General features: G+C 45.8%; 1 protein-coding gene across 8 annotated transcripts in view; it reads left to right on the top strand.

The window, feature by feature from the left end:
- SENP5 (SUMO specific peptidase 5) overlaps positions 1–15,191 on the top strand; it is a 79,185-nt gene that overhangs the window by 26,230 nt on the left and 37,764 nt on the right. For 6 of the 8 annotated variants that reach the window (XM_045031382.1, XM_045031383.1, XM_045031384.1 and 3 more), the window contains 3 exons: positions 2,279–2,427; positions 4,296–4,388; positions 5,277–5,356. The gene's annotated coding sequence lies outside the window, so the exon portion shown is untranslated. Of the gene's footprint in view, positions 1–275; positions 498–2,278; positions 2,428–4,295; positions 4,389–5,276; positions 5,357–15,191 lie in introns of those variants that run through there. The other 2 variants (XM_045031388.1, XM_045031385.1) reach the window with 2 other exon arrangements.

Here is a 15,191-nt window from a genome sequence, read left to right on the forward strand (position 1 = left end):
TATGTTTGTGAGAGATTACTGGGAAAGCAGAATTTACACAGCTATTCCTGCAACTCCGTTAATCGTGCCCTTTGAATGTTACCACTGCTGGGTTACCACAAATATCACTCCTGTGCCCTGCATTATAAAAGGCAAAACTGCATCTCCACAATCTCCTTGTTCTCTGTGTATTTTCCACCTCTTTTCAGGGTTTAAATGAATGGAATGCTGATGTCATCAACATGTTGCTGTTCGTTCATGCTGATATTTAATACCTCAGACACACACTTGACTTTATGTACGCTGAGCATCTTGCCCATTGCAGGCCTTGCAGAATGAGGTGTTCTGGATAAGCCAAGTGGAAAAGATCTCGGAGGAAATCACACCACCAACAAACTGGCGTCCTCTGTCATTTCACAGGACAGACAGAGGCATGGGCCATAGCAGTGCATATTTCCTCACCCTGTTTTTCCAGGCTGCCACTGGGACGGAGGGTGACGACCTGTAGGGATGAAAAGGTAACAGTCTCCACGTGCCGGTCCATCCATAGCCCAATCCTATTCCTATCGAAGGCAACAACAAAGCTATTATTGGCTTCAGTGGGAACAGGGTTGGGCCCTTAGTCTTTAGCTTTGCTACTATGGCTACCAGAAAATGCATGTGATGTGTCCACCTGTCCAGTAGGAATTAGGCTGACACCCCCTCCCCCAACTCATTTCACATAGCCATCAGAAAGCAACAGCCTTCAGTCACTGCCAACCTGGGCCAAACTGAACCCTGTGACCTGGAGTAAAAGGCTCCGTGTCTCATTACCAGCCTGTCCCCAATCATACAATCTACACTAGGATGTTTTTCAGTGCGTTCTAATGTTGGTCTTTATCCAGCCATTGAGCTGCGACTGTTCAGATTCTGTGGTATTTTTGAAGGCAAGCTTAATTTTTTTTACCTTATTCTATATACTCTAGTTTAAAACAACCAAATCGTGGGTTTATTTAGACTCTACACATTGGTCCGAGTGTGTGTGTGTGTAAATCTATATCTATCTATCTATGTGTGTGTATGTATGTGTGTGTGTGTGTATGTATGTATGTATGTGTGTGTGTGTGTGTGTGTATGTATGTGTGTATATATATATATATATATATATATATATATATAGTGTGACAAAGTTCCTCCTCTGCCTTGGTGGGTCCTGCGCTTATTGGCGGATTTGCTCACCTCAGTGATCTTCCCCTCTGGTGGAACCCACAGTCTGGGTCAACTCCTCCTGTGTCTGATCAGGAGTTGGGAGGTTTGGGGGGAACCTGGGCCCGCCCTCTACTCCAGGTTCCAGCCCAGGCCTTGTGGATCGCAGCTGTCTATAGTGCCTCCTGTAACAGCTGCACGACAGCTACAACTCCCTGGGCTACTTCACAATGGCCTCCTGCAAACACCTTCTTTGTCCTCACCACAGGACCTTCCTCCTGGTGTCTGATAATGCTTGTAGTCCTCAGTCCTCCAGCAGCACACCCTCTCCCACACCCTCTCCCTCTCAGCTCCTTGTGCCTCTTGCTCCCAGCTCCTCACACGCACCTCACTGACTAACTGGGAGGCTTTTAACTAGTTCCAGCCAGCCCTTGATTGGCTTCAGGTGTCCCAATCAATGTAGCTATTTCCACTGCCTTCTAGAAAGATCTTTATTGGCCCCAGGTGTCTTGATTAACCTGGAGCAACTGCCATTTGGTTACCATGGTACCAGGGATTTGTTTCGCCTGGGGCTAACATACCTGTTCCTCACTACTTTACTGTAGCCATCTGGCCTTGCCCCATCTCATAATATATATATTATATTCAGAATCAATAGATTTTAAAAGAAACCTTTCCAGGGTGATGTTCCTGAAGATTATTTTTTATATTTACTGATATTTATGTCAGGTTGGAAGTCTGATATTGTTGTATTTTATTCATACTGCTTTGACTGTTAATATAGCTATAGTGCCTGACCCTGTAAACCCAAACACATGTGCATAGCTCCACTGAATTCAATGGGACGATTGGCACAAGTGAAGTCTAGTCATGTGAATAAAAATTTGCACCACCATGTTCCATGACTATGGGGTCAGTCTTACAAAGTGCTGATTTGCCTGCTGGGAGGTGCTGAGCATTTTCAGCTCCCACTGAGGTTAATGGGCATTAACATCAATCAGTATTTCTAGGAGGCGCTCAGCACCTTCCAGGATCAGGCCCTTACATCTCCTGTTGCAATTTTACAGCAGACTGCTACTATAAATATGTGATATCTCCATGTTTTTGCATTCAGATTCAAGGTCTGATCCACTCAGTCTCACTGCAGAGGTATCTAATGAATAGCCGACATCCCATGAAGTACGCCGCTTAAGACTAGAAGCAGCATCTCTTATTATTATGATTGTCAGTTGCAAGTGGAAGTGCAGTGGAAGAAAGGAAAAGGTAATGTAACACAGGAATGAAATAATGTACAATCAGTAACTCCATGAGGAGTAAGTGGACTCATCTTAAGTTTGAAAATGAGGATACGTTGATGGTTAAAAGAGGTCGTTCGGCTTCTGGCAGCAGGGACAGAGCCTGTAATGTTTGACATAAGAACTGCATTCTTGGCTAAGCGAGTAATAAACTGTACCACTGTGATCTTATCCTGTGAAATAAGTCTGATCAGTAAGTGGGCCCTGATTCATCAAAGCACTTAAACGCATGCTTAAGTCCATCACTATTCAGCAAAGTATTTCAGCATAGATTTAACGTTAAGCCCATGCTGAAGTCCCTTTAACTTCAGTATTTTAAGTCGAGGCCGTAAACATCAGCTTAAAATGTATTCATTGCTTTTGAAGTCGTTTGGGTCTATAATGAAAGTTTCCTGTGTTGTGCTATGGAATAATATTTTTGTTTGACCAGCTAATGGTTAAGGGCTCCTTGCCATGCTAGTGCAGAGGGGGCGCTGGTCGGGCCCAGCAGAAGAGCACTTCCAGCTGAGTCCTCCATTGTGGACCCAAGATCCACAGAATCTGGGCCAAGACTCCTTATAGGTCCTCAGGCTCTGCATTATGGGCAGCTCACATCCTCTGCCTTCCCGTTAGGGTGACCAGATGTCCCAATTTTATAGGGACAGTCCCAATATTTGGGGTTTTGTCTTATATAGGCACCTACTACCCCGCATTCCCATCCTCATTTTTCACACTTGCTATTTGGTTATTCTATTTCCCGACCTCCAGCTGGCCTCTCCACCAGAGGGGTTGGCGTAGAGGCACTGGAGGGGGGTGGGTGGGGGATGTGTTTATGTTGAGTTCTTTGCGAAATCAAATTCAGAGGGCCAAATTCTACTCCTTGTTACACCATATAAATCCAGAGTAACTCCATTAACTTCAATAAGCTGTGTAGGGTTTAACCCATTGTAAATGAGAACAGTAAAGCTGGAAGAAAATTGGAATTTTCATCCCATAGGAAATTCTGCTAGTTCAAAATTTGTTGTTATCCCAAGTTGAGACAAAAATTTGACATACTGGATTTTTTTAAAGGACAGAAAATTCCAAAAGAATTTGATTTGGAAATGTCGAATGGCTACATTTCAGCTCAGCATAGCATTGAACCGTGACTGCCTGAGCTGCCCCAATGCCTCATGGGAGTTGTAATTCTGATGTTTCAAGCCACAATTCTCCATGAACTGGGCTCTGAGGCTAGACTATATCTCTAATAGTGCTCCTTGGTGATGGAACTCCCATCATGCATTGTGGTAGTTCAGCCAGAGAGGAGACTGGTACATTAAGGGAGAGGAGAAGGAAGGCAGGAGACAACTGAATTACATCTCCCACGAGGTGGCTCGGGCAGATGCAGATTAATGTTTGGCCAGAAATGAAATGTTTCAATTTGACAAACTAAAATCTTTCAGTCTGGCTTTACCTGACCCAGAATTAAGTATTTTCCCAATGGAAAAAAACAAAAAATGTTGGCAATACCAAAATTTTTCACTGGAAAATTTCAGTTGTCAAAATGCATTTTCCATGTAAAAAATCTTTTGATAGAAAATTCCAACCAGCTTCAGAGAACGAGGTTTGCCTCAAGAGGTAAAATCCTGGCTGCATTGAAGTCAAGGGGAGTGTTGTTATTGATTTCAATAAGACCAGGATTTCATCCATGGAGTTTTTTCTTTTGCAGCAGGAGGGAATTGTGTGGGTCTTTATCTGGAGGTACCAATGCATCCTTAAAGCCAATGGCCCATTTAAAAAAGTGGCAGTTGTGTGTCTCATTGCTTCACCGGAGGTGCGGTTCCACCAAGAGTAACATGTTTTTGGTTTTTATTCCAGAGAGCCACAAAGAGTCTAGCACGTACTTGTTAAAATGGAAACCAATAGTATGTGCTGCCAAGTACAGCAGCAGAAGAAAAGGCAGCCGTTCAGGTAAGTCCTGGACTCCACTGTGCTGTGTTTAAAAGCATCACTGTGAACTGTTTATGTGAAGGGGAATCAGTGCTGAATGCTGTAGGCGCCAGGTGCAGTCCTTACTTCTACTTTAGGAGCTGTGCTGTAGATCATAGCGTCTCTGTTCATTTGGTCTCAGTGCACCGCATGATTCACCTACTGGAGAGGCTTCCTGTCAGTACAGAAGCAGCAGATTTTATTAACGGCCAGAGAGTCCAATTTGGGAGCAGACATTCAGTCCTAGGCTGCAGGCAGATTATTAACAATCTCCTATGAGCAGGGAGCAATTCCTTGTATTGCTAGGTCAGGGAATGACCCTGAGCTAACAATTTTACCCTGGGGCAAAGTGATATGATAATAGCCAGAGAGAGAAGAGAAATAACAAGAGTAGGGGTAGAGGGAAATAACATTTTCTTTTCAGTGGAAGTTTTTTTTCCCTAAGACGACTTCCTAAGATATATGGAGCTTCGGAAGACGTCTTGCTAAGTTTGTCCAGAATTCTTTTTTTAACAAAATTAAATAAAAATACAGATGGGTCTGGACCAGAACCCTGGATCTAAACTAGGGCTGTCAAGATATTAAAAAAACTAATTGCGATTAATTGCACCATTAAACCATAATAGAATACCATTTATTTAAATATTTTTTGACATTTTCTACATTTTCAAATATATTTATTTCAGTTACCACACAGAATACAAAATGCATAGTGCTCACTTTATATTATTATTTTTATTACAAATATTTGCACTGTAAAAATGATTTTTCAATTCACCTCAGTCCACTCAGTCCTACTTCTTGTTCAGCCAATCACTCAGACAAACAAGTTTGTTTACATTTGCAAACCTTAATGTGTCGTTGCCACAGGAATCATCTCCAAAGGGCAACATTATTCTTCTCTCTACAGAATGCTGCCAATGCAGGTTCCCTGGACTGCATCGTCCTAGGTACTATCTTTGCTGACTTCAGAGTTGTGTTTGAGCATTGTTTGCAACTACCCTGTGTTGTAATTTAGAATGGGGAGGGCCAAGCAATACTTTGAAAAACTCTGTGCTGGGCCAGGCTAAAACACTGCTTTAGAGAAAGGTTTTTAACATGCTCTGCTCCATCCACATGCTAGCTGGCCAGACTGTTCTAAACAGGCTGATCAGGAATTCTGTTTTTAATGTGATTTTTAAACACAGCAGTGAAGCTAGTGTAGATGGGGCTTGGCTGCTTTCCAGCAACCCTGACTGTCTGCTGGGAGAGATAATAAAAGCAATTGATAGCAAGCTTGTTAAAAAGGTTCAATAATACATTATAGAAGCTGAAAAGTAATTCTAACAAGCTTTCTTGCCACATTCTTCTACCCGGAGCTGGCTGCTCCCCACTGCACTCCAGCCTTCTACAAATTAATGCATGCAACTTTTTCCTTCTAGCCTGGTAGCAAGGCAGAGATTGTGATCAGTTATTCCCTTTGGATGAAGCAAAAAGAATTGCTGGAATATTTCTTAGGCCGTCAGGACATTAACTTCTAAATTTAATGCGCAGGGCTTACGGCTTCCCTGGGCAATGGAGATGTGGCTGGTTTTGAAACAGCTTTTAGTTTGACAAAGTCTATTGCCCCTATGAAAAAAGCTGTGGTGAGTGATGGTTCATGCATATTTTCTTCAGTTGTCTATGAATTAGAATGAGGAGATCTATGAATTGTCACCCATAGGTTTCTATCCTACCTGCTATAAGCAGGGTCCAGCTATTCCAGACACACATTGCATTTGTTACAGGTGGGCAGAATGCCTGTGTGTAAATTTCATCTTGAGCAGCTATTGAAAGCAGCAGCTAGAAGCAGGCAGGACTTGACCCTTCAGTTCATGGCAGCAGCTGTGCCTGTCTGCAGTCAGGCTCAGTCACATCAGAGAACACTGGAAAGTGGAAATTATAAGAGCAATTTTACAATATCTCTATAAAATGTTATAGCATCAAAATGGGGAGGCAAGGGACCAGCCGTAGTTGGAAGTCCAGTATTCTGTCCCAGTGCTGAGGGCTAGATGCTGTTATCTTTTGTTTTTAATAGGGCTGTCGATTAATTGCAGTTAATTCACGCGATTAACTCAAAAAAATTAATTGCGATTTTAAAAAATCGCGATTAATCGCACGATTAAACAATGGAATGCCAATTGAAATGTATTAAATACTTTTGGATATTTTTCTAAGTTTTCAAATGTATCCATTTCAGTTACAACACAGAATACAAAGTGTACAGTGCTCACTTTATATTATTTTTATTACATATATTTGTCCTGTAAAACACAAAATAAATTTCAATTAATCTAATACAAGTACTGTAGTGCATTAAAGTTGAACTTACAAATGTAGTTTTATCATTAAAGTTGAACTTACAAATGTAGTTTTTTGTTACATAACTGCACTCAAAAACAAAACAATGTAAAACTTTAGAGCCTGCACGTCTACTGAGTCCTACTTCTTATTCTGCCAATCACTAAAAGAAACAAGTTTGTTTTCATTTAGGGGAGATAATGCTGCCCACTTCTTAATTACAAAGTCACCTGAAAGTTGAGAACAGGCATTTGCATGGTACTGTCGTAGCAAGATATTTACGTGCCAGATGCGCTAAAGATTCATATGCCTCTTCATGCTTCAGCCATCGTTCCAGAGGACGTGCGTCCATGCTGATGACACTTGTTAAAAAAATAATGTGTTTATTAAATTTGTGACTGAACTCCTTGGGGGAGAATTGTATGTTTCCTGCTCTGTTTTACCTGCATTCTGCCATATATTTCATGTTATAGCAGTCTCGGATGATGGCCCAGCACATGTTGTTTGTTTTAAGAACGCTTTCACTGCAGATTTGTCAAAATACAGAGAAGATACCTGTGACAGGTTTGGGCCCTTTGGGGTGTCACCTGATGTACTGGGATGCAGGGCCAGCTCTGGCTTTTTTGCCGCCCCAAGCAAAAAAACCCCAAAAAACTGCAGGACGGCCGGAGCCAGGGTGCAGGGAGACTCCCTGCAATGCAGACATGCCCTGGGCAGCGGAGTGCACGCCCCGGCTAGCAGGGGGAGGGTCAGGGAGTGGGGGATGGAGAGAGAGAAGGGCTTCCTTCAGCTGGGGCACTCGCCACGCGGCCCCTCCTGCTGTGCCGCCTGCAGACGGAGTGCGCAGCCTGCTCCCAGCAGGGCACTCCCCTCCTCCGCACCACCGCCCCCTACAGGGCGGCTGGAGCGGCAAACCAAAAAAAAAAAAAGTGCGGGGCGGCTGAAGCGGCGAAGAAAAATAAATAAATAAATAACCTGCGGAGTGGCGAAGCAAAAAAAAAGGATTGGAGGGAAGCTGCCCCTTAGAATCTGCTGCCCCAAGCACGAGCTTGTTCAGCTGGTGCCTGGAGCCGGCCCTGCTGGTATGCCACTGAGTCAGCCTATTCTGCCAGCTTGGGTCCCCTTTACCTGACCTTGCTGAGTTAGGCTCACAAGCCTCTTCCAGCCAAGCAGACAGGCAAGGCCACACCCAGCTGCACAGAGACAGATCCGCTCTGGAAAGATTCAGCCTTAGGGGCTTGTCCCAACACCCTGGTGCCCATTCCCGTTAATGGGTACAAACCCAAAGGTTTTATGAAATTTGCCCCCTCCCTCAATGTGGAGGGAGATAGGCACAACTTCTTGCCCTCCCCCATTGGAAATCACATAAACTGGGTTATATTATAAACAAACAATAAGTTTATTAACTACAAAAGGTGATTTTTAAGTGAATATAAGAGATAACAGGCAGAACAAAGCAGATTACTGACCAAATAAAGCAAAATACGCAAGCTAAGCTCAATATATGTAAGAAATAGGTTACAAAATGTAATTTCTTACCCTAAATATTATTTTAGGCAGGTTGCAAAGTTTCTGTGGTTCAGAGTTCCAGTTATATTCCTTTTCAGAGTGGACCCCCCTCTCTCAGTCTGGACTCTGCCTTCCCTTCAGGTGGCTTTAGCAGTCTTTCTTCTTGGGCAGACCGGCCATGGACAGGAGGAGTCCTGTTTGCCTTCCTCCCCACCCTTAAACAGGATTTACATAAGGCGGGAATCCTTTGTTTCCCAAATTTGACCCCCCTCCCTTCCAGTGGAGAGTTACAAGAAGTCCCAGGTGATGTTTAGTATTAGGTGACAAGACCACCTGACTCTGTCGTATCTGAGCATCTATGTGGCAGTGGCAGTATGGAGCGTCTGCAGGAAGGCCAAGCCTTTTCATGGTTCATTGTCCTTGCTGTTGGGTCATCAGCCCTGTCTGGCTTTTCTGTTGTTGTACCTGAAGTGTTAGCAGTAGGCGTCACCCAAAGTAGCATAGTTGAAATACAGATACCTTGTCAATATTCCCAACTTCAGATACAGAAATGATACAGGCATACAAATTGGATAATCGCATTCAGTAAATTATAACCTTTCCAATGATACCTTACAAGACCCATCTTGCATAAAGTACATCTCAGTTATGTCATATTCATATCATAAGCATATTTTCATAAGGAACATGGAGTGAAACGTCACAATACCAATATGAAATTTCTAAAGATAGCTACAGCACTTGACCCAAGGTTTAAGAATCTGAAGTGCCTTCCAAAATCTGAGAGGGACAGGGTGTGGAGCATGCTTTCAGAAGTCTTAAAAGAGCAAAACTCTGATGCAGAAACTACAGAACCCAAACCACCAAAAAAGAAAAACAACCTTCTGCTTGTGGCATCTGATTCAGATGATGAAAATGAACATGCGTCAGTCCGAACTGCTTTGGATTGTTATTGAGCAGAACCGGTCATCAGCATGAATGCATGTCCTCTGGAATGATGGTTGAAGCTTCAAGGGACACATGAATCTTTAGCGCATCTGGCATGTAAATATCTTGTGAGGCCAGCTATAACAGTGCCATGCGAACACCTGTTCTCACTTTCAGGTGACATTGTAAACAAGAAACAGGCAGCATTATCTTCTGCAAATGTAAACAAACTTGTTTGTCTGAGCGACTGGCTGAACAAGAAATAGGACTGATTGGACTTGTAGGCTCTAAAGTTTTCCATTGTTTTATTTTTGAATGCAGGGTTTTTTTGTACATAATTCTACATTTGTAAGTTCAACTTTAATGATAAAGAGATTGCACTACAGTACTTGTATTAAATTAATTAAAATTTCTTTTGTTTTTTACAGTGCAAATATTTGTCATAAAAAATAAATATAAAGTGAGCACTGTACACTTTGTATTCTGTGTTGTAATTGAAATCAATATATTTGAAAATGTAGAAAACATCCAAAATATTTAAATAAATGGTATTCTATTATTGTTTAACAGCACGATTAATCGTGATACATTTTTTAATCGCTTGACAGCCTAGTTTTTAATATACATTCTATCCATGATTTGACATTTTAGGAGTTTTCACATTGGGATGAGGGTGAATGTATTGCAAATGGTTCAACAAATCCCATTGCAAGCTGCCAAGTTAGAGGCCTGATCCTGCAAGGTGCTGAGTGCCCTCAATGCCTATTGAGTTCAATGGAAGTTGGGGGCACTCAGCACTTCAAAGGGTTTCAGTGAGGTGGCCCAAGTTTTATTTAGGGAACAATTGGGTTCACTTTTCTTATTTATGAATTACCTAAAGCTCAGCTGTAGATGTATATATCCGTGTATTTAGCTGGTCCTTATCACTGTACTGAACGGGCACCCTGGAATCATTAATGCATTTTATCCTCACCACACCCCTGTAAGGTAGGGAAGGACTATCTCCATCTCACTGAACACAGAATAGGTTAAGTGACTTGCACAAGATCACACAGGAAGTCTGTGGCTAAATCAGGAACTGAACTGGGCCGCCTGAGTCCTAGTCCTGTGCCCTGTCCATAAGAGGCTTCCTTTTCCTAAAAATAAAATATAATCAGTATTTTAGCAAAAAAAAAGCTTCCATTCATTCATATCACGTGTGTTCTATAGTAATCAGTACTTAAATTCATCCTGAATTACAGATGTCTGGATTTGTAATTTCAAGCTGTGCAACATGGACAGTTTTACGACAATATCTGCTTCCCTATTTGTCCTGTTCTTTTAAACCCGGGCACCACTAGCTGGCTAGGCAAATGATGTTGAAACCCGAGAAGCTAATGGCTTTCAGGAGTGTAAATGGTTCCATCTAAGGAGAATTTTACCAGCAGGCTTTGCAGAGTCACCGATCACGCCTGCCAGTGACTGGCTATCAGTTTAGCTGGACAGAAATCTCTAGCATCAGTCAAAAAGCTGCTGTCCCTGATTGTTGTGCCTCCCAGAGACTAATACTTCCTCCTGTAAGGGTAATCAGTTTCAGTCCACTAAAGGATGTCATACGACACATTCTATTAGAGCGCATTAGGAATTTTCTGTAATATGGTATTTATTGCTGGGAGCTATAAGACCAGGCTCATTGGTGCAGTGTCTCTGCAGACAGATCATCATCAATACACTCTGCTCAGACATTCAGCTCAGATCTTTAATTTCCTTCCTTTACCTGTGGTCATTTGTCTTTGGCTAGGGGAACGTGCAGAACTTCCTACAGAATAGGGAAGGGATATTTGCTAAATGGCTATTAATGCAATCACCTTTAAAATGTTTATTGGGCAAAAATTTTGCTCTTGGCTAGACTGGTGTAAATCTTGTCTTCACAGTAGCTAATCTAGATTTACACCAGTGTAAATCCATTGAAGTGGATCGGAAGTTTCACACTGATTTCAGTGGGCTTTGGATCAGGCTTTAAATCAGGGGTCTCAAACATGCGGCCCGCGGGCCGCATGCGGCCCGCGGAGCTCTTCCCTGCGGCCCGCGGAGCTCCCCAGGGGAGCTCCGCAAGGGCCCTCAAGAGAAAAGCGGAGGCTCCCGCCTCCACCCCTCTCCTGGAGCCTCGGCGCATAGAGCGCCGAGTCTCCGTCCGAGCGCCTGAGCCCCGCCCCGCTCAGAGCCGCGTGGGGAGGGGGCGGGGCTGGGAGCTCTGGGCTGAGCGCTGCGCTCGGCGTGGAGCTCACAGCCCCGCCCCCTCCCCACGCGGCTCTGAGCGGGACCGCCGGAGACGCGCTCGGGTAAGGGGGGGGGAAAGCGGGACCCGCCGGGGCCGGGCCGGGGGAAGGGAAGCGGGACCCGCCGGGGCCGGGCTGGGAAGTGCTCAGGGCTGGGGCAGAGGATTAGGGTGCGGGGGGATGAGGGGTTCATGATGTGGGGGCGCTCAGGGCTGGGGCAGAGGATTAGGGTGCGGGGGGATGAGGGGTTCATGAGGTGGGGGCGCTCAGGGCTGGGGCAGAGGATTAGGGTGTGGGGGGATGAGGGCTCTGGCTGGGGCTGAGGATTAGGGTGCAGGGTCCTAGTGCCTGCCCTCCGCCAGTACTGGCAAGGCAGGCTTCCCTTACCCTGAGCCTCTCTAACCCCAAACCCTCAGCCCCAGCCAGAGCCCTCATTCCCCCCGCACCCTAATCCTCAGCCCCAGCCCTGAGCACCCCCACATCATGAACCCCTCATCCCCCTGCACCCTAATCCTCAGCCCCAGCCAGAGCCCTCATCCCCCCACACCCTAATCCTCTGCCCCAGCCCTGAGTGCCCCCACATCATGAACCCCTCATCCCCCCGCACCCTAATCCTCTGCCCCAGCCCTGAGCGCCCCCACATCATGAACCCCTCATCCACAGCCCTCACCCCACACTCCAAACCTCTTCCCTAGCCCTGAGCCCCCTCACATCATGAACCCCTCATCCACAGCCCTCACCCCACAGCCCAACCCTCTTCCCTAGCCCTGAGCCCCCTCGCATCATGAACCCCTCATCCACAGCCCTCACCCCACAGCCCAACCCTCTTCCCTAGCCCTGAGCCCCCTCGCATCATGAACCCCTCATCCACAGCCCTCACCCCACAGCCCAAACCTCTTCCCTAGCCCTGAGCCCCCTCGCATCATGAACCCCTCATCCACAGCCCTCACCCCACAGCCCAACCCTCTTCCCTAGCCCTGAGCCCCCTCCTGCATCATGTACCCCTCGCCCTCAGCCCCACAGCCCTCACCCCTGCACTCCCTCCTATCCCCAAACTCCGTCCCAAAGCCTGCACCCCCACCCCCTGCCGCAGCCTGGAGCCTGCATCGAGCACAGAGCCTGCATCCAGACCCCCTCCCCCACCCAAACTCCCTCCCAGAGCCTTAGGCAGTAAATCTAAGTGCGTGTTTTGTCCTTTGAGTGAGGTGCATTACTGAGTGTATATATTTATTAAAACTGCGCGCGCTTAGGGGAGGAGGTGGAGAAGAGACAGGGCAGGGGCGGGGCCTCATGGAAGGGGTGGATTGGGGGTGGGGCCAGGGGCAGCAAGGGGGCGTGTCAGTGATGCGGCCCTCGGGCCAATGCACTAGTCCTCATGCGGCCCTCGGGGTCATTTGAGTTTGAGACCCCTGGCTCAGACCCTGCAAATAGGGCTGGATGATTCGGGCGTACGCTGCCAGTTTGTTACAATGCACAAGTGCCAGAATATAAATCTAGCTAAACCAAATAATAAAAACATGAAGGGGTTGGTGAGAGACACTGGGCAGATACTGTTCTAAAGTGCAGTAAAATACTTCTTGAACAGTGGTGAGTCTAGGTGCTATTATAGAGCGGCAGTGTGGCCTAGCAGGCAGGGGACTCAGCTAGGAAATGGGAGTTCAATCCCTTGCCCTGCCACAGAGCTGTTGTGTGACTCTGGGCAAGCCATGTCACTTCTGTTTCCTCTCCCGTATTTTGTCCATTTAGATTTTAAGTTATTTAGGGCAGGATATAGTGTCTGTCACTGCCTGTGTGCAGCATCTGGCACAATGGGGGCTGGCCGCAGCCAATGCTTCGAAGCACTACGGCAACCACTTACCAAACTGATGTTCAAGTGCTCTCAGCCACTGGTCATGGGCAGCCACACTGGGAACCTTTCAAACACCAGAGGCTGAAGCTGCAGGCTAAAAAGGTTAGTTAGTCACTTGGGACCTAACTCTGCAAACTCTGGTGCACAGGAATAATCCAATGGGATTACTCACATTAGTGGAGTTACTTGCATGAGTTCAGTGTTTGCAAGATGGGGCCTCATAGACATGCATTCATTCTAAGGGCACTAATCATACGAAGTGGATAGTTCTCTGAAAACATCCACTCAATGTGCAGTGGCAGTCAAAAAAGCGAACAGAATGTTGGGAATCATTAAGAGAGGGATAGATAATAAGACAGAAAATATTATATTGCCTGTATCTAAATCCATGGTACACCCACATCTTGAATACTGCGTGCAGATGGGGTTGCCCCATCTGAAAAAGGATATATTGGAAATGGTTCAGAAAAGGGCAACAAAATGAATAGGGGTATGGAACACCTGGCATATGAGGAGAGATTAATAAGACTGGGACTTTTCAGCTTGGAAAAGAGACGACTAAAGGGGGATATGATAGAGGTCAATAAAATCATGACTGGTGTGGAGAAAGTAAGTAAGGAAGTGGTATTTACTCCTTCTCATAACACAAGAACTAGGGGCCACCAAATGAAATTAATAGGCAGCAGGTTTAAAACAAACAAAGGGAAGTATTTTTTCAGATAACGCACAGTCAACCTGTGGAGCTCCTTGCCAGAGGATGCTGTGAAGGATGAGACTATAACAGTGTTCAAAAAAGAACTAGATAAGTTCATGGAGGATAGGTCCATCAATGGCTATTAGCTAGGATGGGCAGGGATGGTGTCCCCAGCCTCTGTTTGCCAGAAGCTGGGAATGAGTGACAGGATAGATCACTTGATGATTCCTGTTCTGTTCATTCCCTCTGGGGCACCTGGCATTGGCCAATGTTGGAAGACAGGATACTGGGCTAGATGGACCATTGGTATGACCCAGTATGGCCATTCTTATATTCTTATGTTCTGTGAATATATGTATTTCTAAGTTTGAAGTGAGATGCACAGATATTTATATGTACCTGTATGTTCCGTACACTAAAATCCAGGAACGATGGAATGCTAGCCCTTTGACGATATCTTCAGCTTTAGTCTGCCTCTGAGGTGAAATGGAGTAAAGTACATTTGCCTCTTAAAATTATTTCAGTTGTAATAATGTTTATTTGTGGCTGAGTTTCCCTGTTTAACTGTTCTTCCATTGTTTAGCGAATGCAGGCTGATTGTAAGCAAACCTCCAAATAAAACATGATTATGTGAAACTTGACCTCTACCTAACAGAACCTACTGGGGCTTGGCTGTCTGTACTTAAGAGGCTCAGCAACCCGTTGGTTCACTGTGTATTATGGTTCCCCTTCTCGTAGCTAGAGGCTCCACATAAGAACCCACCACTGCTACAACATAATGGAGCTACTCAGTGATGAGCTGCCAAAATATTAACAACCGGTTCCCTCCTCCTCACCCCACGAGGGGGTCATCCCCTCCCACCCCCTGGGACTCTTGTCCCATCCAACCTCCCACATTCCTTGACACCCCACCCCCAGGATCCCTGCCCCATCCACCCCCCTTCCCTGTCCCCTAACTGCCCCCTGCTGCCCCATCCAACCCCTTCTCTTATTCCTGATGGCCCCCCGGGACCCCTGCCCCATCCAACCACCCCTTCTCTCTGTCCCAACTGCCCCTGGAACCCCTGCCCCTGACTGCCCCATCCAACCCCTGGTCCTTCCTGACTGCCCCCCCGGGACCCTGGCCCCCATTCAATTCCCCCGTTCCCTGCAATCTGACCGCCCCGAGTCCTGACCCTAATCCACCCTCTATCCAACATCCCCTCCCTGCTCCCTGCCCCCCTTACTGC

This window comes from Mauremys mutica, chromosome 9, assembly GCF_020497125.1.
Source record: "Mauremys mutica isolate MM-2020 ecotype Southern chromosome 9, ASM2049712v1, whole genome shotgun sequence".
Taxonomy (NCBI): Eukaryota; Metazoa; Chordata; order Testudines; family Geoemydidae; genus Mauremys; species Mauremys mutica.